This window comes from Lipotes vexillifer, unplaced genomic scaffold (assembly GCF_000442215.2).
Source record: "Lipotes vexillifer unplaced genomic scaffold, Lipotes_vexillifer_v1.1 scaffold490, whole genome shotgun sequence".
Lineage (NCBI taxonomy): Eukaryota > Metazoa > Chordata > Mammalia > Artiodactyla > Lipotidae > Lipotes > Lipotes vexillifer.
The window spans coordinates 2,603,989-2,628,009 of record NW_006796397.1 but is presented as its reverse complement, the minus strand read 5'-3'; positions in this window follow the sequence as shown (position 1 = coordinate 2,628,009).

Below are 24,021 nucleotides of genomic sequence, written 5' to 3'. Positions count from 1 at the left end.
CACTCTTTCAAGTTAGTTTTTCCATAATATAACTTTGTCTACTTAACTTTCATTTGTAAGAAACCAAAATCTATAAACTTTTAAGTCACAAAGATTATGGATTTTAAAAGATCTTCTTTTGTACTGCTTAGGTGAAAAGTAAGCTGTAATAAGGTTTCTGCTTGTTTTTTATTCATTTTCAATATGAAAAAAAGGTTGAGGGTTTATAAGAAAATTATTTTAAACCCCATGATAGAACAAAGAAGCACATTCAGAGAAAATCTTGCTTTACCCCTAAATCCAACAGCTTGTCAGAAGTGTATAGAAATCTCAGCAGCCAAATGTGAAATGCTTTTGCCATACCCAGCAGACCATCTACTGAAACCCTGAGACATAAAGCAACTCATCAAAGCAGGAATCATCTAGAGAGAGGAAGATAACCAGTATATCGCTTAAGGCACTGGGTTTAAAACATTAAAGATGAGGAAATACTTTAGAAAAGGTTCTGTGGCTATTGTTAAAATAGAATTTCCTCGGGGATTGTGGTTTAGTGTTCCAAAGTAGCTAGTTCCTTGAAGCTGTTTTTGTATATCCCCACTCTTCTCCTGTTCTAGGAACACTTAAAGGGCTACCGAATCGCAGAAAACTTTGGACCCTGTTTGTTCCTCCTTACCCTTGAAGTTCTGTTTCTAGTGAACATTATAGTATACCAAGGCCAGGCAAACTTAAAAAAAAAGAAAAAAGAAACTTTTTCATCATTAATGATGCCAATTTTGGTGGTTTTAAATTTTGGATTGAATAAACTGGATAAATGGTATCATAAAATTCTTAATTTTACCAAATATAATAATTTATCAACACATTGTTATGAAACATTTAGTTGAGTCATATGATCTAGCATGTTTTTCTTTTCTATTTTTTGGCATGGAAATGATGTTTACCCTTTTTTCCTGATGATGATAAAGTTTCATATTAATTTTGGGTTACAAAAATTATAAAGAACCCATGCATACTTTTCATATTAAAGAAGTTATTGTTGGGACTTCCCTGGTCATCCAGTGGTTAAGAATCCGCCTTCCAATGCAGGGGACGCCAGTTCAATCCCTGGTTGGGGAACTAGATCCCACATGCCGCGGCGCAACTAAGCCCACACTCTCTAGAGCCCATGCACCACAACTAGAGAGCCCTCTTTCCCCAGTTAAGAGCCCATGCACCACAGTGAAGACCTGATGCAGCCAAATAAATAAATATTAAAAAAAAATTTATTGACTTCTACCAGGAAACACATTTTTAGAAAGGCATTCTATTCTTCCCTCCATTACTTACAAGTCTTATATTGTAATATGCACTGTGGCTCTGGGTCTGGCCAGAAGACTGTTCAGAACTGTGTTCAGTTTCATCTTCAAAATGGTCCACAGAGGACAAAGCCCAAGGCAACAGTAATAGCTATGAATGAGTGGTTGAATATAGAGAGTGACTCAGAACTTAGCCTCCTGTAGATAGTCAATCACATTTTAAAAGTGGATGAGAAAAAGAGAGACATCTTTGGAAAAAATGGTGAAAGTTAGGAAGATGTTCAGGACTGTTTCTGGTCCTCTTTTTAAAACTAAAAATAAAATGTTGAACAACTTCTTACTCAGAACCTAACCAAATATTTGGGGTTACTATTAAACAATACTTCTCAAATGGAGAAGTTGAAGGGAGGAAATTCTATGCCTACTTTCAGGAAAAGGAAATAATGTCTGTTGTTAATCCACCAACCATGGGAAAAGGAGCACCTCATTTAAACTTATATTTACCAAAATGAAGGGTACTAAATATTGGTTAAAAGGGATTACTGTTTCTTTCCACTAGGCAATAAATATTTGCTATCCAGGTAGATAGATATGAATGCTATCACTGATCAGTATAGCAAACCGATAACAATATAAATATGGCGTTTAAATGAGCCTTCCTGGAACCTCTAAGATGTCAAGGAACCCCTTCCTGTGAATAACCATCTGGAGCACGGGAAGATAGATACAGAATAACCAAAATATTTGGGCAGCTGGAGCTCTGGGCCCTGGCAATTGCTTCAGCCTTAGAAAGAGACACTCTGCTTACTGCTTGTTTCTTACTTTGGGCTTTTATACAAGACTATTAGCATCATTTAAAAAAAAAACTTGGAAATGCTCCATCTTAAAAACCTTCTACTATGTGCTGAATAAGAAGAAAATGTGAGAAATCGGTCACTTTTGCCCTCACTCCCAATCAGGGGCAAGGTTCATTTGAAGTTGAATTTATAGCTGATACAATTACTCACTTTCAGTAGCCCTCATTCTTATCTCTATCTGCATCCACTTTCATCCTCTTTCTGTCATATCAATAATACATATTTTTTTAAGAAGTCAGTATATGTTAATTTCTTTTCAAACTTTTTCAGTGACATTTCTGTCTTTGAATGTTTGAATACCAACGTTTAGAGTCCTTAGGATTCTCTCACCAATTTCTCAAATGGAATTTTTGAATTTAGTTTATTTCTAAAAATCAACAAATTTATTATATGGTGTGGTTGATCCTGTCATTTCTCACTTTACTCATATTATAGCATTTTAATATTGTTTAGTCAATTTATTTTTTGATCCTTCCCACATACTTCCCTATACTTTCTTACTGATGAAAGAAAGTATGAATATTATTTGAGATATTAAACATACAGTTGAAATTAGTAATCTTTTCCAGAAATCCTCATTTCATTTACACTAGTTTGAACAGAAGGATGTCAAATCTTTCTGCAAACTGTTATCAACTCAAAATACCAATTGCTCCTTGTTTAAAGCTAAAATTTAACATCTCATCTGTGATAAAATATTTTGATTCCTTCTGATATTTTTGCTGAGCTTTTGAACATTATTTGCTATTTTTATCAATTTTACCAATTTCAGTTTTCTGTCATCAATCTTCAAATGGCATGTTAGCCTTTTAAAAATATTTAAATTTAAATTTCAGGTTTTTACTGGTGATACTATTGCTTTGACTACATTTGAGTTCCTTTTCATCCTTCTGGACATAATTTTTAATTTTTCAGCCTTAGGGTATTTTTTTATTCTTCTAACTCATTGGCGTACTGGTATGTGTTAGAATGCAGGTTCAGTATCTAGATTGAGACTCAAATTAGTGACTGAAACAAGGTAGACATTTATTTCTTTATTTCCTCTTGTGTAACAGTCTGGTGGTTGGTGCTTCAGGGCTAGGTGGTAGCTTTGCTCCAGGAAACCTGGTGGTTGTCCAGGAATCCAGGTTGCTTCTATCTTGTTGCCACAAGGTATTTCCCACACACACATTGCTCAAAACTATTCAGCATTACTTCTGCATTCCAGTTAGCGCAAAAAGGGAAAAAAATCATGGAAGGCGTACTGTTCCCTTTTACGGGTAGATCAAGAGGTGCATACATCACATCTGCTCAAATTCCACGGACCAGAAGTCAGTAATGTGACTATACCTAGCTGCAAGCAGACTGGGAAGTGTAGCTTTTATTCTGAGCAGCTAAAAGTCAGTGGTTTCATTACAAAATAAAGAAGGGGAGAATGGATACTGGATAACAACTAGCAGCCTTGACCACACAGACTTAATTTTGTGTTTCTAGAAATTGGTAACCACAATATTTCCATTTCTTATTAATGAGATTGCTCTGGATACTTCCTAAGCAATTTCATATTTATGGGGAATATACATTCACAATATGGGGGCTCTCAATTGTGTTTAGGGAAAAAGGGAAAAGAATTTGGTTATTTTCCATGTTTCAGCCAGAGCCAGGTTTCTAAGGGGCGTGAAATCTGGGCATGGTGGTGGTACAAAAGAAACTCAAGGGGCTGTTGGAGCATACCGAGACATTCTGCTGTTCCCATCTACTTAAATCTTGATGAGATTGGGAAAATGTTTTAAAAAGAAGGACCATTGTTTTCAAAGCTCCCCTAAGGATTTCCCTTCCCCTTGCCTTCCTCTTTCTTCTTTGTTTCCTCCTTCTCCCTTTCCTTCTATTCCCATACTAGCAGTTACCACTAAAGATGTCATAAGTAGTCTTGCTGCCCTGAAGATCTTTAATAAAAGCTCAACAGCACTTTGATTGAGTTGGCTTAGACATGGTTGATTTAGTCTAAATATGAACAGGGCCAGTTCGGAATGCAAATAAAAGACTTCCCATCTAAGCTCTGGAGATGGTGGTGGCAGGGGAATCGTACCCAAAGAGGAGTCCAGATATTTGTTCAGCTATCTGTTCAGCTAATGGGAGCAAGATATTCTTTTTTAGAAAGATAGGCTTCCTTCATAGATAAGGGTCAATTTTTCTCCTTAAAAACAAAACAGGGTCAGAGGTCAGAATTATTTAATAGCGAAAGATTATTTAGAAGAGAACTTTCAGTTGAATATGGCTCATCTGACTATCTTATCTGTGCTTGACAACGTTGAGGGGAAAAAAGTGTTTTCCCAGAAGGAAACTTTGAAGGTTGCCTCATTATCATTTAAATATTATTTTAAAAACATCTCTATATATGCACATCAGTATCCAAAATACAAAATAGAGTATGTTCAACAGAATTAGATCCTGCCTTCTAGCAATTCAAATATCAAAATTGGTATTATTGACTCAAGCTAACATGTAAACAGAAACCAGCAAATTCTACACATAATAGAAACAAATAGCAAATTATTTATAGTTTGCATAAGTTCATTGACCAGCTCTGAGTTTTTGTGGTCTGAAAATAAGCCATAATTTTCTGACTCCCACTCTGGAGTTAAGACTCTTAGATTGCCTCTTCACAGAGAATTAGCTAACATTTTTAAGACTATCATGTCTTAAAAGATGTGAAAATTAGCTACATTTGTGCAACCTCAATTCCAGGCTTTCTAAGTATTTTATACTACAATATATTGCATTAGACAAGAAAACAGAACCCAGCAGAATATCACTTTTTTTTTTTTTTTTTGGCTGCGTTGGGTCTTCATTGCTGTGCGTGGGCTTTCTTTAATTGCGGCGAGCAGGGGCTACTCTCCGTTGCGGTGCGTGGGCTTCTCATTGCGGTGGCTTCTCTTGTTGCAGAGCATGGGCTCTAGGCGTGAGGGCTTCAGTAGTTACAACACGCAGGCTCAGTAGTTGCAGCACACGGGCCCTAGAGCGAAGGCTCAGTAGTTGTGGTCTTAGTTGCTCCGTGGCATGTTGGATCTTCCCGGACCAGGGCTTCAACCCGTATCCCCTGCACTGGCAGGCGGATTCTTAACGACTGCACCACCAGGGAACTCCCAGAGCATCATTTTTTTTTTTTTCCTGAGAAAATCTTGAAAGGAATCTATAAAATGTTGAACAAGGCATACTTGTTGGAAGTTGCTCTTGATTTTAGGAAATGCAGTGGCTATTATTTATAAAAGTATGACCAACTTGTGAACATGTTTCTAATATGAAAATAAATGCAAGGTAAATGTCTTTATTTATAAGAAGAAAAACACCCTTATTATCAGCATGGACTAAATTTGTAAATCAAGCTGATTAAATGAGTTACATAATCATAATCCAATTTCATTGAGATCAAACAGAAGACAGTATTCTGAAAGAAAAGGAATTGAAACATACACACTTTTAAGACCATCACCAAAAGCTTTCAATTAATCAAAGTTTGGGGCTTCAGTTCTTTGATTTACATGAGTGATTCTTAACTTCTAGAAATGGAGACTACCGTTCTTACTTGAAACCAAAAGAGTGATGGAATTAAAAAATGAAGGCTGAAACTTTACGAATAATATGACTCTGCTCTACAGATGTCTCTTAATAGAGACTTCTATATATTTTAGAACGAAAGAGACTTGTTTAAATTACAAGTTTTAACAAGGAATGTGCTTGCAAAAGATCAGAAGTTGTAAGTGCACTGTGGATGACATTAGTTATATTTTAGATTTTCTAGTGATTGTTTTGATAATGGCTTTCTAATATGAAAATCATAAGTAGTATTATTTTCTGTTTCTGTGAAATTATGAAGACTTGATCAATTAAACATTCATTTACTTCTCTCTGTGCCAGGGACTGTACTATGAATATGACACAATGCCTTCAAAGGACAGATATGTAAGCAAATAACAGTACAATATGGGGTGCCACAAGCTAGCATAGAAGTATGTACAGGCAGCTATAAGGACAGAAAGGGGAAAGACTGCTCACTCAGGAAGGTGGAGTGGAGGAAGGATACAGAGGCAAAGTAGAGGAAGGCTTCCCAGAAGTGGTGAAGAATGTTAAAGAGAATATTGAAGAGAAATTATTTACCAATAAAACAATTGGGGAAGAAAAGGGCATTTACCCAGAGAGGATTCAATAAGTGTGAGAGCTTGGAAGCTGTATGAGGAGTAACAAGTGATTAGTATGGCTAGAGAATAGATCTATACTCATAGGTTGGTGGCTGATTCTACTTTGTCCCTTATCCACCACATCTACATTTATCAACAAGTCCCCTTGTTTCTACCTCAAAAATACCTCTGGAGTATGGCTAATATTTCTAATTCCATCTCCACTGCACCAGCTCAATCTAAGCCACTGCTATCTCTAATCTGAATGATCACAATAGTTTCCTTAATGTGTTTTTTCTGCCACTTTTATTCCCACTAAGAATAATCTTTAAAATTAATCAGATGGAGTTATTCCCTAATATGGCTCTGTTAAATGTAGCTTCTGTCTGTCCACTGTTCATATTCTTCTTTGCATTTATCTTGACTATGTTAATTAATTAATTAATTAAACTCTTCATTTTCAGTTATCCTCACTAGACTTTTAAGGAAAAGCCATGCTCGTTTATATGCCCAGTGTTTGGCACAGAGCAGAAGAAAACAAACAAATAAGGAAAGAAGGAAGGAAAAGGAAAAAAAAAGGAAAAGAGATAGAAAGATATCGGATGACTAAATGTAATGGGGTATTCTGGATGAGATCCTGGAACAGAAGATAGGAAAAAACTAAGGAAATCTTAATAAAGAATGGCCTTTAGTTCATAAGTACCAATATTGGTTTATTAATGGTGACAAAGTACAGTACTCATGTAAAATGTTAATAAGGGAAAACTGGGTTTAGAGTATATAAGAACCCTCCATACTATCTTTGCAATTATATGAATCTAAATGTATTCTAAATTAAAAGTTTATTTGAAAAAGTTTATTTGAAAAAGAAAGGAGGAGAAAATAAAGAGGAAAAGTAGGCAACATGCAGCTGGGAAAGTAGGCAGGGGTTAGTTAAGAAGTTCCTCATAAGTCATGCTAATAATTTTGAACTTTTTGCTGAAGTGATTAGATTTGTATTTTAGAAAAGAAAACTCTAAATGTAAAGGTTGGAAAACTTTGTCTTAAAGTACCAGATAGTAAGTGTCTTAGAATTTCGTGCTGTATTAATTTCCCAAGATGACTGTAAAAATTTACCACAACCTTGGTGGTTTAAAATATCAAAAAAATTTTTTTTTCTCACAGTTCTAGAGACCTTAAGTCCAAATTAAAGGTTTCAGTAGGACTGCACTCCCTCCAGTGGCTCTTGGAGGAGATTCTGTGTCTTCCAGTCTCTGGTGGCTCTAGGCATTCCTTGCTTTTTTTGGCTTGTGTCCATATCACTCTAATCTCATCCTCAGATCACCTACTCCTTTGTGTGTATCTTCTATGTGTATCTCTAACAAGGACACTTATCAGTGAATTTAGTGCCCACCTGGATAATCTAGAATGTTAAGATCCTTTCTTTAATTACAGCTACAAAATGCTTTTTCTAAAAAAGGTAACATTCACAGGTTCCAGGGATTTGGAGGTGGACATATCTTTTGGAGGGCCATCATTCAACCCACTACCCAGGCCATCTGGTCTCTTTTGAAACTACTCATATCTGCAGTTGTAGCACCAAAGCAGCCATGGACAATATGTACATGAATGAGTATAGCTATGTTCTAATCAAATACTATGGGTTGGCTTCTTTTGGTCCATGAGCCATAGTTTGCTGACCCCTTATGGCAGTGCAAAGGAGGAACTGGAAGGCAACAAATAAAGGCAGTTAATCAAGGCAGGAGGGAATTCCTTTTTTTTTGGCCATGCCTTGCAGCATGTGGAAAGTTAGTTCCTTGACCAGGGACTGACCCCGTGTCCCCTGCATTGGAAGCATGGAGTCTTAACTGCCAGGGAAGTCCCAGGAGGGAGTTCTAAAGGTCAACATTAAGGATGAGAAAGGTTTGAATAAGACAATGGCAATAGAGGTGAAAGGGAGAGTAAGAAATTGAGAGCTAGCGATTAGATTCAATAGCACTGGGTGTTAGACTACAGGGGAGAGATCATTAAAGTTCATTACAGAAGTGGAAATCATTATTACACTGAATAGATTAATACTTTTGGCTTTTCAAGAGGACAACTTGAGACTTTTCTACTTTCATTACCTGAAAAATATTACTTTTACCAAGGCAATTTTATATAACCCATGTAGATAAGTAGTAAAAAATAGAAAGGTTCAAAAGTGTTAAGAGATTTTAGGGAATTCCCTGATGATCCAGTGGTTAGTACTCAGTGCTTTCACTGCTGTGGCCCAGGTTCAGTCTCTGGTCAGGGAACTAAGGTCCCACAGCCATGCAGCACAGCCAAAGGAAAAAAGAAAAAAAAAGATTTTACTGTGCAGCTGGAACTACACAGTATGGGACATTTTGAAGTCAGAGAAGACAATAGTTAGCCAGCTGGTTTATTTCTTATAAGGAATGAAGCAATGCTAGGAAGGATGTCCTTTCCCATTAAACTCACAGTGTATAAATAGTCCCTCTTATCATGCAAAGAGTTGGATGGTTGAGATTATTGATTATAATTAATATTTATACACCCATTTATAGTTTACAAAGTTCTGACACAATACATCATGTCATTTGATCCTCACAACATTTCTGAGGTGGGGGGGCAGGTATTATTACGCCTGGAGTAAAAAACAGTTAAGTGACATTTTCAAGGTCACACAAATTCTGGTTTCCTGTCTCAAAATTCCCTAAATATTGAGCTATTTCCTTTTTAGTGTCTTTGAAGTTGGATCAGAGAGCTGTGACATCATGTGGCCCCTCTAGCTGGGGTGGTCAGCACGACCAGAAAGATAAAGATGAGATTAATGAGGTTCTTAACTAGGCAGTCAGGGTGGCCTTCCAGCTGTCCAGATGGCCAAAGAGAAAATGCAGCCTTGAGAGCAGAACATGATATGGGCAGGCATGATGAGAGAAACTGGACCAGAGCTGTGTTACAAAAATTATGGCATGCAAGAGATAAAGCAACAATGTCATGAATGTAATCCAAAGAACTGAGTGCCAAACTCACCACTGCAACAGTTACTTGCAGAATTTGTTAGAAACATACCATCCAATTTCCAATTTAAGAGTCTTCTGATTCAGCCAATCTGGGGTAGGGGTCCTGAAGGATCCCCTTCCCACCCAGGAAATCTGGTAGAGAATGTCCACCAAATAATCCAGAAGAAAAAATCCGTAGAAACATCTAGAAAGATTTTTGATGTTAGGGTAGCAAAGTGTTGGTAATATAATAACTTCTATTTTTAAGAAACAGCAGAGGGAGTCTAGGCCTCTTTTAGAGAATAATTTAATAATTTTTTTGACACCTGCCTTGTGTATGGCACCAGGCCAAGTACTGGGAGTATAGCAGTGAGTAAGAAATTAAGACAGAGTTGGTCCTTGTACTCACAGAGCTTACATTCTGTATGGGAGACTGATGTCAACTATTATTATTACATGATAGTTTGTAGGTAATTGCTAAAAAAAAAGAGAGAAGTACAGGATGTCAGAATAGGTGACAGGTAACAGAGGAGCCTGTCCCAGTCTGGAGATCAGGCAAAGTTCCCCTGAGGATACGGCATATGATTTCAGATCTGAAGGATGAGGTGGATTGACCAAGAAAAAAGGGTAGAGGAGGATAAAAAAGACATCTCAGTTAGAATATTAATTAATTACTTCAAAAGTATTTTGAGGACCTACAACATGCCAGGTATTATTCTAGGTTCTGGGATGGAGCAATAAACAAAATGGATAAATTTCCTGTTCTCATGGAGCTTATATCCCACTATGTGAGACCAGGAAAATAAAAAATAAATTATTAAACAGGAAATCATCTGATATCTGATAATAACAACAGTGTAAGTTTTCAGTTCTCTCCAAATCAATCTATTGATTGAATGCAATGCTAATCAAAATGCCAGCAGGATTTTTTTTTGTAGAACTTGATAAACTAATTATAAAATTTATATGAAAACACATACAAAGAGAAAGTCTTAAAAAATAAAGTTGGAAAACTTTTATTACCAAATACCAAGACTTATTCTAAAGTGATAATTAAGGCAGTGTGGTGTTGTCACAAGGGTAGACAAATAGCCCAATGGAATGGCACAGAGCTCAGAAAAAAACTCACACTTAATATATAGCAAAGATGCCACTGCAATGCCACAGGGAAAAGGATGTTCTTTTCAATAAGTAGTGCTAGGTCAGTTGAATATCCATGTAGAAAATCAGTAAACAAAAATCAGTTCTTGTGCAAACCAGAGGAGTAATACTCCTAGAAGTTAACATAGGAGAATATCTTTATGAACTTGGAGTCGGCCAAGATTTGTTAAACCAGGTACTAACCAAAAAGGGAAATATTGATAAACTGAACATTATTAAAATTAAGAACTTCTATTTATCAAGAGATACTATTAAGAGGGTGAAAATACAAGTCACAGGGTTGGAGAAAATATTAGCAACATATGTAGCTGACAAAAGACATGCCTGGGATATATAAAGAATGCCTACAAATCAGTACAAAAAAGTGGGCGGGAGTGACACAGGCATTTCACACATGCCAAAAAATAAATAAATAAAAGATTACATAAAAGACCAATAAGCATAAGAAAAAAATGCTAAGACTTCTTAGTAATAAGAGAATTACAAATTAAAACCATGATGGGGTATTACTGCATACCTGTAAGGATGTGACATTAAAAAAAAATGAACAATATCAAAAATTAGCTAGCTAGAAAAAATAATAATAAAAGAATTAGCTAGGATGTGGAGCAATTTGATGGGGGTGTATATCGATTGGTACAATCACATTGAAAAGTGGCCTGGCAGTATCTGCTAAAACTGAATATGTGCATATTGTATGCCCAAGAAATTCTACTCCTTGTTATATACCAAAGAGAAATACATTCTTAAGTGCACCAAGAGACATGTATATAAATGTTTATAGCAACACAACTTGTAATAGGTCCAAAATGGAAACAACCAAAATGTCTGTCTTAGTCTGTCAGGGCTGCAGTAACAAAATACCATAGACTGGTTGACTTATAAACAACAAACATTCATTTCTCACAGTTCTTGGGGCTGGGAAGTGCAAAATCAAGGTGCTGGCACATTAAGTGTCTGGGGGTGAGGGTTGCTTCCTGGTTCAATGTCCATCAACAGAAGAAAGCTTAAACAAATTTGGTATATTCTTTTTTTTTTTTAATGTTTATTTATTTATTTATTTACTTTCTTATTAGTTATCCATTTTATACACATCAGTGTATACATGTCAATCCCAATCTCCCAGTTCATCATACCACAACCCCCACCCCCCACCACTTTCCCCCCTTGGTGTCCATACGGTTGTTCTCTACCTCTGTGTCTCAATTTCTGCTCTGCAAACTGGTTCATCTGTACCATTTTCTAGGTTCCACATATATGCGTTAATATACGATATTTGTTTTTCTCTTTCTGACTTACTTCACTCTGTATGACAGTCTCTACATCCATCCACATCACTACAAATGACCCAATTTCGTTCCTTTTCATGGCTGAGTAATATTCCATTGTATATATGTACCACATCTTCTTTATCCACTTGTCTGTTTATGGGCATTTAGGTTGCTTCCATGACCTGGCTATTGTAAATAGTGCTGCAATGAACATTGGGGTGCATGTGTCTTTTTGAAATATGTTTTTCTTTGGGTATATGCCCAGTAGTGGGATTTTGCTGGGTCATACGGTAATTCTATTTTTAGTTTTTTAAGAAACCTCCATACTGTTCTCCATAGTGGCTGTATCAATTTACATTCCCACCAACAGTGCAAGAGGGTTCCCTTTTCTCCACACCCTCTCCAGCATTTGTTGTTTGTAGATTTTCTGATGATGCCCATTCTAACTGGTGTGAGGTGATACCTCATTGTAGTTTTGATTTTCATTTCTCTAATAATTAGTGATGTTGAGCAGCTTTTCATGTGCTTCTTGGCCATCTGTGTATCTTCTTTGGAGAAATGTCTATTTAGGTCTTCTGCCCATTTTTGGATTGGGTTGTTTGTTTTATTAATATTGAGCTGCAGGAGCTGTTTATATGTTTTGGAGATTAATCCTTTGATGATTCGTTTGGAAATATTTTCTCCCATTCTGAGGGTTGTCTTTTCATCTTGTTTATGGTTTCCTTTGCTGTGCAAAAGCATTTAAGTTTCATTAGGTCCCATTTGTTTATTTTTGTTTTTATTTCCATTACTCTAGGAGGTGGATCAAAAAAGATCTTGCTGTGATTTATGTCAAAGCGTGTTCTTCCTATGTTTTACTCTAAGAGTTTTATAGTGTCCGGTCTTACATTTAGGTCTCTAATCCATTTGAGTTTATTTTTGTGTATGGTGTTAGGGAGTGTACTAATTTCAGTCTTTTACATGAACTGTCCAGTTTTCCCAGCACCACTTATTGAAGGGACTGTCTTTTCTCCATTGTATATCCTTGCCTCCTTTGTCATAGACTAGTTGACTATAGGTGCGTGGGTTTATCTCTGGGCTCTCTATCCTGTTCCATTGATCTATATTTCTGTTTTTGTGCCAGTACCACATTGTCTTGATTACTGTAGCTTTGTAGTATAATCCGAAGTCAGGGAATCTGACTCCTCCAGCTCCGTTTCTTTCCCCTTAAGACTGCTTTGGCTTTTCGGGGTCTTTTGTGTCTCCATACAAATTTTAAGATTTTTTGTTCTAGTTATGTAAAAAATGCCATTGGTAATTTGATAGGGATTGCATTGAATCTGTAGATTGCTTTGGGTAGTATAGTCATTTTCACAATATTGATTCTTCCAATCCAAGAACATGGTATATCTCTCCATCTGTTGGTATCATTTTAAATTTCTGTCATCAGTGTCTTATAGTTTTCTGCATACAAGTCTTTTGTCTCCCTAGGTAGGTTTATTCCTAGGTAGTTTATTCTTTTTGTTGCAATAGTAAATGAGAGTGTTTCCTTAATTTCTCTTTCAGATTTTTCATCATTAGTGTACAGGAATGCAAGAGATTTCTGTGCATTAATTTTGTATCCTGCAACTTTACCAAATTCATTGATTAGCTCTAGTAGATTTCTGGTGGCATCTTTAGGATTCTCTATGTATAGTATCATGTCATCTGCAAACAGTGACAGTTTTACTTCTTCTTTTCCAATTTGTATTCCTTTTATTTCTTTTTCTTCTCTTATTGCCATGGCTAGGACTTTCAAAACTATGTTGAATAATTGTGGTGAGAGTGGACAACCTTGTCTTGTTCCTGATCTTAGAGGAAATGCTTTCAGTTTTTCACCATTGAGAATGATGTTTGCTGTGGGTTTGTCATATATGGCCTTTATTATGTTGAAGTACATTCCCTCTATGCCCACTTTTTGGAGAGTTTTTATCATAAATCGGTGTTGAATTTTGTCAAAAGCTTTTTCTGCATCTATTGAGATGATCATATGGTTTTTATTCTTCAGTTTGTTAATATGGTGTATCACATTGATTGATTTGGGTATGTTGAAGAATCCTTGCATCCCTGGGATAAATCCCACTTGCTCGTGGTGTATGAACCTTTTAATGTGTTGTTGGGTTCTGTTTGCTAGCATTTTGTTGAGGATTTTTGTATCTATATTCATCAGTGATATTGGTCTGTAATTTTCTTTTTTTTTGGAGTATCTTTGTCTGGTTTTGGTATCAGCGTGATGGTGGCCTCATAGAATGAGTTTGGGAGTTTTCCTTCCTCTGCAAATTTTTGGAAAAGTTTGAGAAGGATGGGTGTTAGCTCTTTTTTAAATGCTTGATAGAATTCACCTGTGAACCCATCTGGTCCTGGACTTTTGTTTGTTGGAAGATTTTTAATCCCAGTTTCAATTTCATTACTTGTGATTGGTCTGTTCATATTTTCTATTTCTTCCTGGTTCAGTCTTGGAAGGTTATACCTTTCTAAGAATTTGTCCATTTCTTCCAGGTTGTCCATTTTATTGGCAAAGTGTTGCTTATAGTAGTCTCTTAGGATGCTTTATATTTCTGTCATGTCTGATGTCACTTCTCCTTTTTCATTTCTAATTTTATTGATTTGAGTCCTCTCCCTCTTTTTCTTGATGAGTCTGGCTAATGATTTATCAATTTTGTTTAACTTCTCAAAGAACCAGCTTTTAGTTTTATTGATATTTGCTCTTGTTTTCTTTGTTTCTTTTTCATTTATTTCTGCTCTGATCTTTATGATTTCTTTCCTTCTGCTAACTTTGGGTTTTGTTTGTTCTTCTTTCTCTAGTTCCTTTAGGTGTAATGTTAGATTGTTTGAGATTTTTCTTGTTTCTTGAGGTAGGCTTGTTTTGCTATAAACTTCCCTCTTAGAACTGCTTTTGCTGCATCCCGTAAGTTTTGGATTGTCGTGTTTTCATTGTCATTTGTCTCTAGGTATTTTTTGATTTCCTCTTTGATTTCTTCAGTGATCTCTTGGTTATTTAGTAACGTATTGTTTAGCCTCCCGGTATTTGTGTTTTTTACGTTTTTTTTCCCCTGTAAATGATTTCTAATCTCATAGTGTTGTGGTCAGAAAAGGTGCTTGACATGATTTCAATTTTCTTAAATTTACTGAGGCTTGATTTGTGACCCAAGATGTGCTTTATTCTGGAGAATGTTCTGTGCGCACTTGAGAAGAAAGTGTAATCTGCTGTTTTTGGATGGAATGGCCTATAGATATCAATTAAATCTCTCTGGTCTATTGTGTCATTTAAAGCTTGTGTTTCCTTATTAATTTGCTGTCTGGATGATCTGTCCATTGGTGTCAATTTCCTCTTTTAGAGCTCTTAGCAGTTGCCTTTTGTATTGAGGTGCTCCTATGTTGGGTGCATATATATTTATAATTGTTCCATCTTCTTCTCAGATTGATCCCTTGATCATTATGTAGTGTCCTTCTTTGTCTCTTGTAAGTCTTTATTTTAAAGTCTATTTTGTCTGAAATGAGAATTGCTACTCCAGCTTTCTTTTGACTCTCTGGAATTTGCATGGAATACCTTTTTCCATCCCCTCACTTTCAGTCTGTATGTGTCCCTAAGTCTGAAGTGGGTCTCCTGCAGACAGCATATATATTGTATTGTTTTTGTATCTGTTCAGCCAGTCTATGTCTTTTGGTTGGAGCATTTAATCTATTTACATTTAAGGTAGTTATCGATATGTATGTTCCTATCACCATTTTCTTAATTGTTTGGGGTTTGTTATTGTAGTTCTTTTCCTTCTCTTGTGTTTCCTGTCTAGAGAAGTTCCTTTAGCATGTGTTGTAAAGCTGGTTTTGTGGTGCTGAATTCTCTTAACTTTTGCTTGTCTGTAAAGGTTTTGATTTCTCCATCGAATCTGAATGAGATCCTTGCTGGGTGGAGTAATCTTGGTTGTAGGTTTTTCCCTTTCATCACTTTAAATATGTCCTGCCACTCCCGTCTGGCTTGCAGAGTTTCTGCTGAAAGACCAGCTGTTAACCTTATGGGGATTCCCTTGTGTAATATTTGTTGTTTTTCCCTTGCTGCTTTTAATATTTTTTCTTTGTATTTAATTTTTGATAGTTTGATTAGTATGTGTCTTGGCGTGTTTCTCCTTGGATTTATCCTGTATGGGACTCTCTGCACTTCCTGGACTTGATTGACTATTTCCTTTCCCATACTAGGGAAGTTTTCAAGTATAGTCTCTTCAAATATTTTCTCAGTCCCTTTCTTTTTCTCTTCTTTTTCTGGGACCCCTATAATTCGAATGTTGCTATGTTTAATGTTGTCCCAGATGTCTCTTAGACTTTCCTAAATTCTTTTCATTCTTTTTTCTTTATTCTGCTCTGCAGTAGTTATTTCCACTACTTTATCTTCCAGGTCACTTATCTGTTCTTCTGCCTCAGTTATTCTGCTATCGATTCTTCTAGAGAATTTTAAATTTCATTTATTGTGTTGTTCATTATTGTTTGTTTGCTCTTTAGTTCTTCTAGGTCCTTGTTAAACATTTCTTGTATATTCTCTATTCTATTTTCAAGATTTTGGATCATCTTTACTATCATTACTCTGAATTCTTTTTCAGGTAGCCTGCCTATTTCCTCTTCATTTGTTTGGTCTGGTGGGTTTTCACCCTGCTCCTTCATCTGCTGTGTGTTTCTTTGTCTTCTTACTTTGCTTTACTTACTGTGTTTGGGGTCTCCTTTTTGCAGGCTGCAGGTTCGTAGTTCCTGTTGTTTTTGGTGTCTGCCCCTAGTGGCTAAGGTTGTTTCGGTGGGCTGTGTAGGCTTCCTGGTGGAGGGAACTGGTGGCTGTGTTCTGGTGGATGAGGGTGGATCCTATTTTTAGACTAATTTTGAAGGCAAAATATGAACTATGCGACTAGAACAAACTACTTATTTATTTATTTGTTCTTTCATTCATTCATTCCCAGCTTTGTTTAGGTATAATTGACATATAATATTGTGTAAGTTTAAGGTTACAGTGTATTGCTTTAATACATTTATATATTGAAAAATGTTTACCACCATAGCATTAGCTAACACCTCCATCCTGTCACATAATGACCATTTCATTTTTGTGTTGAGAACATTTAAGATCTATTCTCTTAGCAACAAGTATATAACAGATTATTATTAGCTAAATCACCATGCCATACATTAGATCCCCAGAACTTGTAAATTTTATAACTGGAATAAACGTCCCATTTTTTGGATGCTTTGTTCAGAGGCCCATGTTACGACTCACCATGTGGTCTCCATTGACAATGTGAGGGGTACATAGTCTCACTGTTGTTGGGTGGTGGTGAAAGTCCTGATTCTCCATTAGGCATCTTCTGATACCTTTACAGCGGGGAGGAGGAATCTTGGGGATGCTCGAAATATTCTGTATCTTTTATTAAGATTGTGATTTCACAGATGTATATAACTGTCATAACTCATTCAATGGTATGTTTTAAATGGATGCAGTTTTGTACATAAATTATTTCTCAATATATTTGGTAAGAAAAAATGAGAAGGACTTTTTAATGTCATTCTTCATAGCTGAAATCTATTTCTCAGTCAGTAATAACCCTAAACCAATTCTGTGGTCCTAGTTCTGCCCTCTGAAACCGTGCCTATCAAGGCATGAACAAATTATTTATTCCACTGCAAGAATCTCTCAAATATTTGAAAAGAGCCAGCTTTTCTTCTCCATATTAGGTAGTACCTTTCCCCAGTTCCCACCTCTGACTCTCTTTAAAATATATTCTTTAAATCCTAAGCTATTTAACCTTCCTGTTTTGCCACCTTGAAATATAATTTGGTTTGTCAACATTACTTATAAAAAGAATCATCCAAAACTGAATGCAATTGTCTTATACATTATCTATTAAGTCTTGTTCAAAGGACAAAGAATAATTGTAGAAAGAGCAGAGGACCAGGTATAGGCAAATTTGAGTTCACTGGCTCTGCCAGTGAGTGATTAGCTTGATCTTAAGTAAATCAATCCCTCAGTATAATGAGGGAGCTGGAATTATTTATTTGACCTAAGATTTGATTCAGGTCAAATCTTTAGCATCCAGAAATGAAAGCACAGGTAAGAAACCTCTGAGAAACTTTCTGAATTAGGAAATATAATTCAACTGAGACATTCTGCTTATAAGTGATAGAAACTAAAAAAACCCCAACATTTTGTGACTTGAAAATAATTTTTTAGTTTTGTATCAGATATGCGTTTGAAGGGATGTTCATTTTTCCATTTGCCTGTGGATCAATGACCCCTAACTTCTGATATTAAGAAATCTTCCAGTCATGTGGTTTGTGACTTGCTATGCAATCTCTGTGGATTGGAAAAATTCAAAATATATGGCAGCTTAGATGTTAGGCTGGAAGAAATAAAAAATTTAAAAATTCCAGAGCTGTTTAGAAGATGCTTTGCTATATATATATTTCTTTTGTTATTGGTATATATGAATATGTTGGGGAAATGCCACTTGGGAATGAAGTCTAAGGAAAGATATATCTTCTTTATACTTTAAGTCGACTCTAGGTAACAGCATATGTTGCAAATAAAATAAGATTTGTTCAAAGCCAGAGATTTTAAAAATAAACTTTTTCTAATTGAACATTTAAATAACAACAACCAAATCAGTGACAACCGTTGTTCAAAGGAAATAGTATGGTATGTAGAAGGAGCCAGGGGCCAGGTATAGAGAAATTCAGGCAAAATTACTATATTAAAAAGTCAAGTACTAATTTCTAGAATATTTCTTGATTTGGAGAAATTTTCAGATTAATTGTGTGAATGGTACTTTTTTTAATCCAGGAAAAAATTTCTAATTCTCCAATATTATAGATCATAGCCTAACAAATAATTTATTTAGTTAAAATTTCCCCAAATGACTTGTGATACAAAGCATCCTGCTGGAAAAAGAAGTTTCCTACTGGTTGGTTACTTGCCCATTTCTACAAGTGTGGGTGGAATATAAAGTGTGAACACAGGCTGCATGGTTTGGGAGGACTTCTTTTTTGGAGTTAATGCTGTAATTGTTTCCCTAGGATAGCATGGTTTAAGTGTTCTGTTAATTAAGAGACACATAAAATAGGCAAATATAGTTCCTAATGATCAATGACACCTGAAAATTTGACAGCTCTTTTATTCCACAGTTATGTGAAAAAATTCTGACAGTACACATTAACTTGCGGGCCTCTCACTGTTGTGGCCTCTTCCGTGGTGGAGCACAGGCTCCGAACACACAGGCTCAGCGGCCGCTTACGGGACCAGCCGCTCCGCGGAATGTGGGATCCTCCCGGGCCGGGGCACGAACCCATGTCCTCTGCATCGGCAGGCAGACTCTCAACCACTGCGCCACCAGGGAAGCCCTGTTTCACTTTTATATTAATCATTCTCTTATCTTACTTGTCGTTTCCTAGGCTTGTAGCGTTTTTACTTCCCTCCCAATCTCCATGTATTTTCTTTTTATATATATATAAATTTATTTAATTTATTTATTTTTGGCTGTGTTGGGTCTTCGTTGCTGCATGCAGGCTTTCTCTAGTTGCAGTGAGTGGGAGTTACTCTTCATTGCAGTGCACGGGCTTCTCATCGCGGTGTCTTCTCTTGTTGCAGAGCATGGGCTCTAAGCACACAGGCTTCAGTAGCTGTGGCACGCGGGCTCAGTAGTTGTGGCTCACGGGCTTTGTTGCTCCGCGGCATGTGGGATCTTCCCAGACTAGGGCTCCAACCTGTGTCCCCTGTATTGGCAGGTGGATTCTTAACCACTGCACCACCGGGGAAGCTCTCCATGTATCTTCTTTTTTTTTTTTTTACATCTTTATTGGAGTATAATTGCTTTACAATGGTGTGTTAGTTTCTGCTTTATAACAAAGTGAATCAGCTATACATATACATATGTTCCCATATCTCTTCCCTCTTGCGTCTCCCTCCTTCCCACCCTCCCTATCCCACCCCTCCAGGCGGTCACAAAGCACCCAGCTGATCTCCCTGTGCTATGTGGCTGCTTCCCACTAGCTATCTACCTTACGTTTGGTAGTGTATATATGTCCATGCCTCTCTCTCGCTTTGTCACAGCTTACCCTTCCCCCTCCCCATATCCTCAAGTTCATTCTCTAGTAGGTCTGTGTCTTTATTCCTGTCTTACTCCTAGGTTCTTCATGACATTTTTTTCCTTAAATTCCATATATATGTGTTAACATACGGTATTTGTCTTTCTCTTTCTGGCTTACTTCACTCTGTATGACAGACTCTAGGTCTATCCACCTCATTACAAATAGCTGAATTTCGTTTCTTTTTATGGCTGAGTAATATTCCATTGTATATATGTGCCATATCTTCTTTATCCATTCATCCGATGATGGACACTTAGGTTGTTTCCATCTCCAGGCTATTGTAAATAGAGCTGCAATGAACATTTTGGTACATGACTCTTTTCGAATTATGGTTTTCTCATGGTATATGCCCAGTAGTGGGATTGCTGGGCCATATGGTAGTTCTATTTGTAGTTTTTTAAGGAACCTCCATACTGTTCTCCATAGTGGCTGTACCAATTCACATTCCCACCAGCAGTGCAAGAGTGTTTCCTTTTTTCCAGACCCTCTCCAGCATTTATTGTTTCTAGGTTTTTTGATGATGGCCATTCTGACTGGTGTGAGATGATACCTTATTGTAGTTTTGATTTGCATTTCTCTAATGATTAATGATGTTGAGCATTCTTTCATGTGTTTGTTGGCAGTCTGTATATCTTCTTTGGAGAAATGTCTATTTAGGGCTTCTGCCCATTTTTGGATTGGGTTGTTTGTTTCTTTAATATTGAGCTGCATGAGCTGTTTATATGTTTTTGAGATTAATCCTTTGTCAGTCGCTTCATTTGCAAATATTTTCTTCCATTCTGAGGGTTGTCTTTTTGTCTTGTTTATGGTTTCCTTTGCTGTGCAAAAGCTTTGAAGTTTCATTAGGTCCCACAGTCTTCACCTTTTGGAATATGTTCTTGGCCAGAATGGTTTCACCTGGACTTGCTTTAACCCACACCACTCTATTTTCTAGTGGAAGGACAATGTTCCTTCTGCTAAAATATATATATTTTTTCTCCATCGATTCTGGGCCCAGTCTATTCTCTTGCTCTCCCCATAATACACACAGACAATGCATCTACTCTCTCACACCCTCACTCAGACATGCACACACACTATTTGTGTGAATTCTTAGACATTTTGCCCATACATCAAATGAACAAATGTTTGTAAACTGTAGAGCAGGGGTCCCAAACCCCTGCGCCATGGACCGGTACCTGGGCCATGGCCTGCTAGGAACAGGGTCACATAGCCGGAGGTGAGTGGCAGGCAAGCGAGTGAATCTTCATCTGTATTTACAGCCGCTCCACATCACTCACATTACCGCCTGAGCTCTGCCTCCTGTCAGATCAGCGGTGGCATTAGATTCTTACGGGAGCGCGAACCCTACAGTGAACTGCACATGCAAGGGATCTATGTTGCACGCTCCTTATGAGAATCTAATGCCTGATGATCTGAGGTGGAGCCAAGGTGGTGATGCTAGTACTGGGGAGTGGTGGCAAATACAGATTATCATTTGCAGAAAGATCTGACTGCACAGAGACCATAATAAATCAATTGCTTGCAGACTCATATCAAAGCCTTATCAGTGAGAATCAAGTGAAAACAAGCTCAGGGCTCCCACTGATTCTGCATTTTGGTGAGTTGTATAATTATTTCATTATATATTACAATGTAATGATAATAGAAATAAAGTGCACAATAAATGTAAGGCGCTTGAATCATTCCGAAACCACCCCCCACCCTGGTCCGTGGAAAAACTGTCTTCTGCGAGACTGGTCCCTGGTGCTAAAAAGGTTGGGGACTGCTGCTGTAGAGTGCTATATACATTTTGTTGTGACACTGGTGTTTCATAGGCCACTAATCTGAGTTAGTTAAAGCAATGTAATAATGCAGGTGACTTTTTCCCCACCAAAGACAACAAAGCAAGTTATTACTTTGAAACCATACCTCCTAATTGTTGGAATCCCAGCTCCTCTAACACTCCCTACCCAACTGTTTCCCAGCTGACAACTGGAGGAAGGGGCTTCACAAACTCTCCTGGCTTTAGCAATCAGTCCTATTAACTATCATAGGCACACTTTCCTGGCTGATTTCTCAGCTCTTACTTAGGCTGCCACTGCAGCCATGGTGACAGTTCTGTTGCTCATATCCCTGCCTGTGTTTGGGCAGTGTGCTGTTCCGAGGCCAGCAGGGACCTACCAAGGAGGGACCTTCCATTCTGGAAGGCTTAGCGAAACCAGGCCCTGGGAACGGTCTGTGAGCATTGCTTAGCTGCCTCTCCCCCGCAGCCTGGTCCCCACAGCTACTCTTGCTGCTTCATTCTGAGGCTGCTGCTCCCTGGATGTGAATGAGTCTTTCTCCTGTGCCTAGTACCGGGGGTGAGGGGGCCCTTAACCACAGCAGTAAGCTACTTTTATTCTTTGTGCACTTCAACATGCCCACCCTTCCTCCAGAAAGTTATCTCATGCTCCCAGGCCTGGAAGCAGACAAGAACAGCCAGAATTGCCAAAGAACACCTTCAGATTTAGCCCTTTCCCTTCTCTGGTGATTAGTAATGGTGGCAGTTGTTGTGAGAAAATTGATGTGTCTATTTCTTCAGACTCTGGGCAGACATGGATGCAGCACTCCCAACTTTGTTCCAGGGATCACCAAAAATGTTAAAATATATGCTATTACATGCCCTGTGCTTTCTCAATGCTTTGACATATTTAAACATGAGATAACCCATGCTTAAATGCATTCTAACTCAATATATATCACAAATGAGTAATTATCTGCCAGTTGTAATAACATCTCTCACCACTCTCTCCCCCTTCCTGGGAAGGATTCGAGGCAGATGCATTATTATTGTTTCTTCATAGTGTTTCTTATTTCTGTTATTCTGTCCATACTCCAATCTGTCTAGTATCTTAACTGGTTACTTGTAACACTGAAAATCTCTTTATTTGTAATTATGATACAATGGTGATACAAAATTATATCACCTCTAGAAATGATTTTATTTCTAAGTAATATATAAACAACTTAATCTTTGATCATATTACTGTGAGATCTTGCCAATTACTCTTTTGTCTTTGATAAAAAAGATGCCTATTCTTAAAATCTGTTTTATACTCTGATCCCTGATATTTAGATATCTTTTAAAATGTCTATCAGTGGCTTTTAAAAGTTCCCTCAAAGAATCTTTTTGCAGATGTAATATATCCCATGTTTCATTAAGATGGTCTTACAAGGCTTCCCTGGTGGCGCGTGGCTGAGAGTCCGCCTGCCAATGCAGGGGACACGGGTTCGTGCCCCAGTCTGGGAAGATCCCACATGCTGCGGAGCGGCTGGGCCCGTGAGCCATGGCCGCTGAGCCTGTGCGTCTGGAGCCTGTGCTCCGCAACGGGAGAGGCCACAACAGTGGGAGGCCCGTGTACCGCAAAAAAAAAAAAAAAAAGATGGTCTTACATAAATGCTGGATGCCAGAATCTTGATTACAACAGTCAGGTAAAGACTACCTCCCTCAGATACTAACCATCTGAAGGAATGTGTTAATTCCTATTTACACTGGGACTTTATAATAATGGCAGAAGAATTTGTTCAATTTGTTACACAAATCTAAGTACAACTACCCATAGAGAATGTGCACTGGTTATCCCTCTCCCATTTACTCATTCTGAAGAAACTGGTTTTAATTTTTAATTAGGAAATAATTCTATTCCAGTGTGTAATACTGCTATTTGTCCCAAAGCTGCTGTTCTGGGATGTTTGCTTCTTACTTCAGGGTTTGTGTTACATTTTAGACTCTACTTACATAGTTACGCAAAAAACAGCCATTGAATATTGAGTCTTTATCGACTAATTTCTATGGAAGGCTTATACTCTTTGTAATAATACACTCTGGCTAGCTGTGGCTACGGTCTGGGTCTAACTGGAGCACACTATCTGGTAGTCTCATTAAAATCAACATTTTTGGCTTTGGAGAACAGAAGATACTTTAAATTCATTTTGGCTGAAGAAGTCAACTTCTGCCTAAAAACAAGGAAATGGATCTCCCAAAATATGGGTACTAGTCTCTTCTGCATCATCATTAAACATACTCCTTAGAAGCTGGAACTCAAGGAATTACTTTCTAATTAACATTTATCTTGTATTTTCTTGGTTACATAGAGACTTACTAAATCCTTCCCCAAAGAACAATTAACCTTTGATTTTCATTCATTCATCTTTTTCTA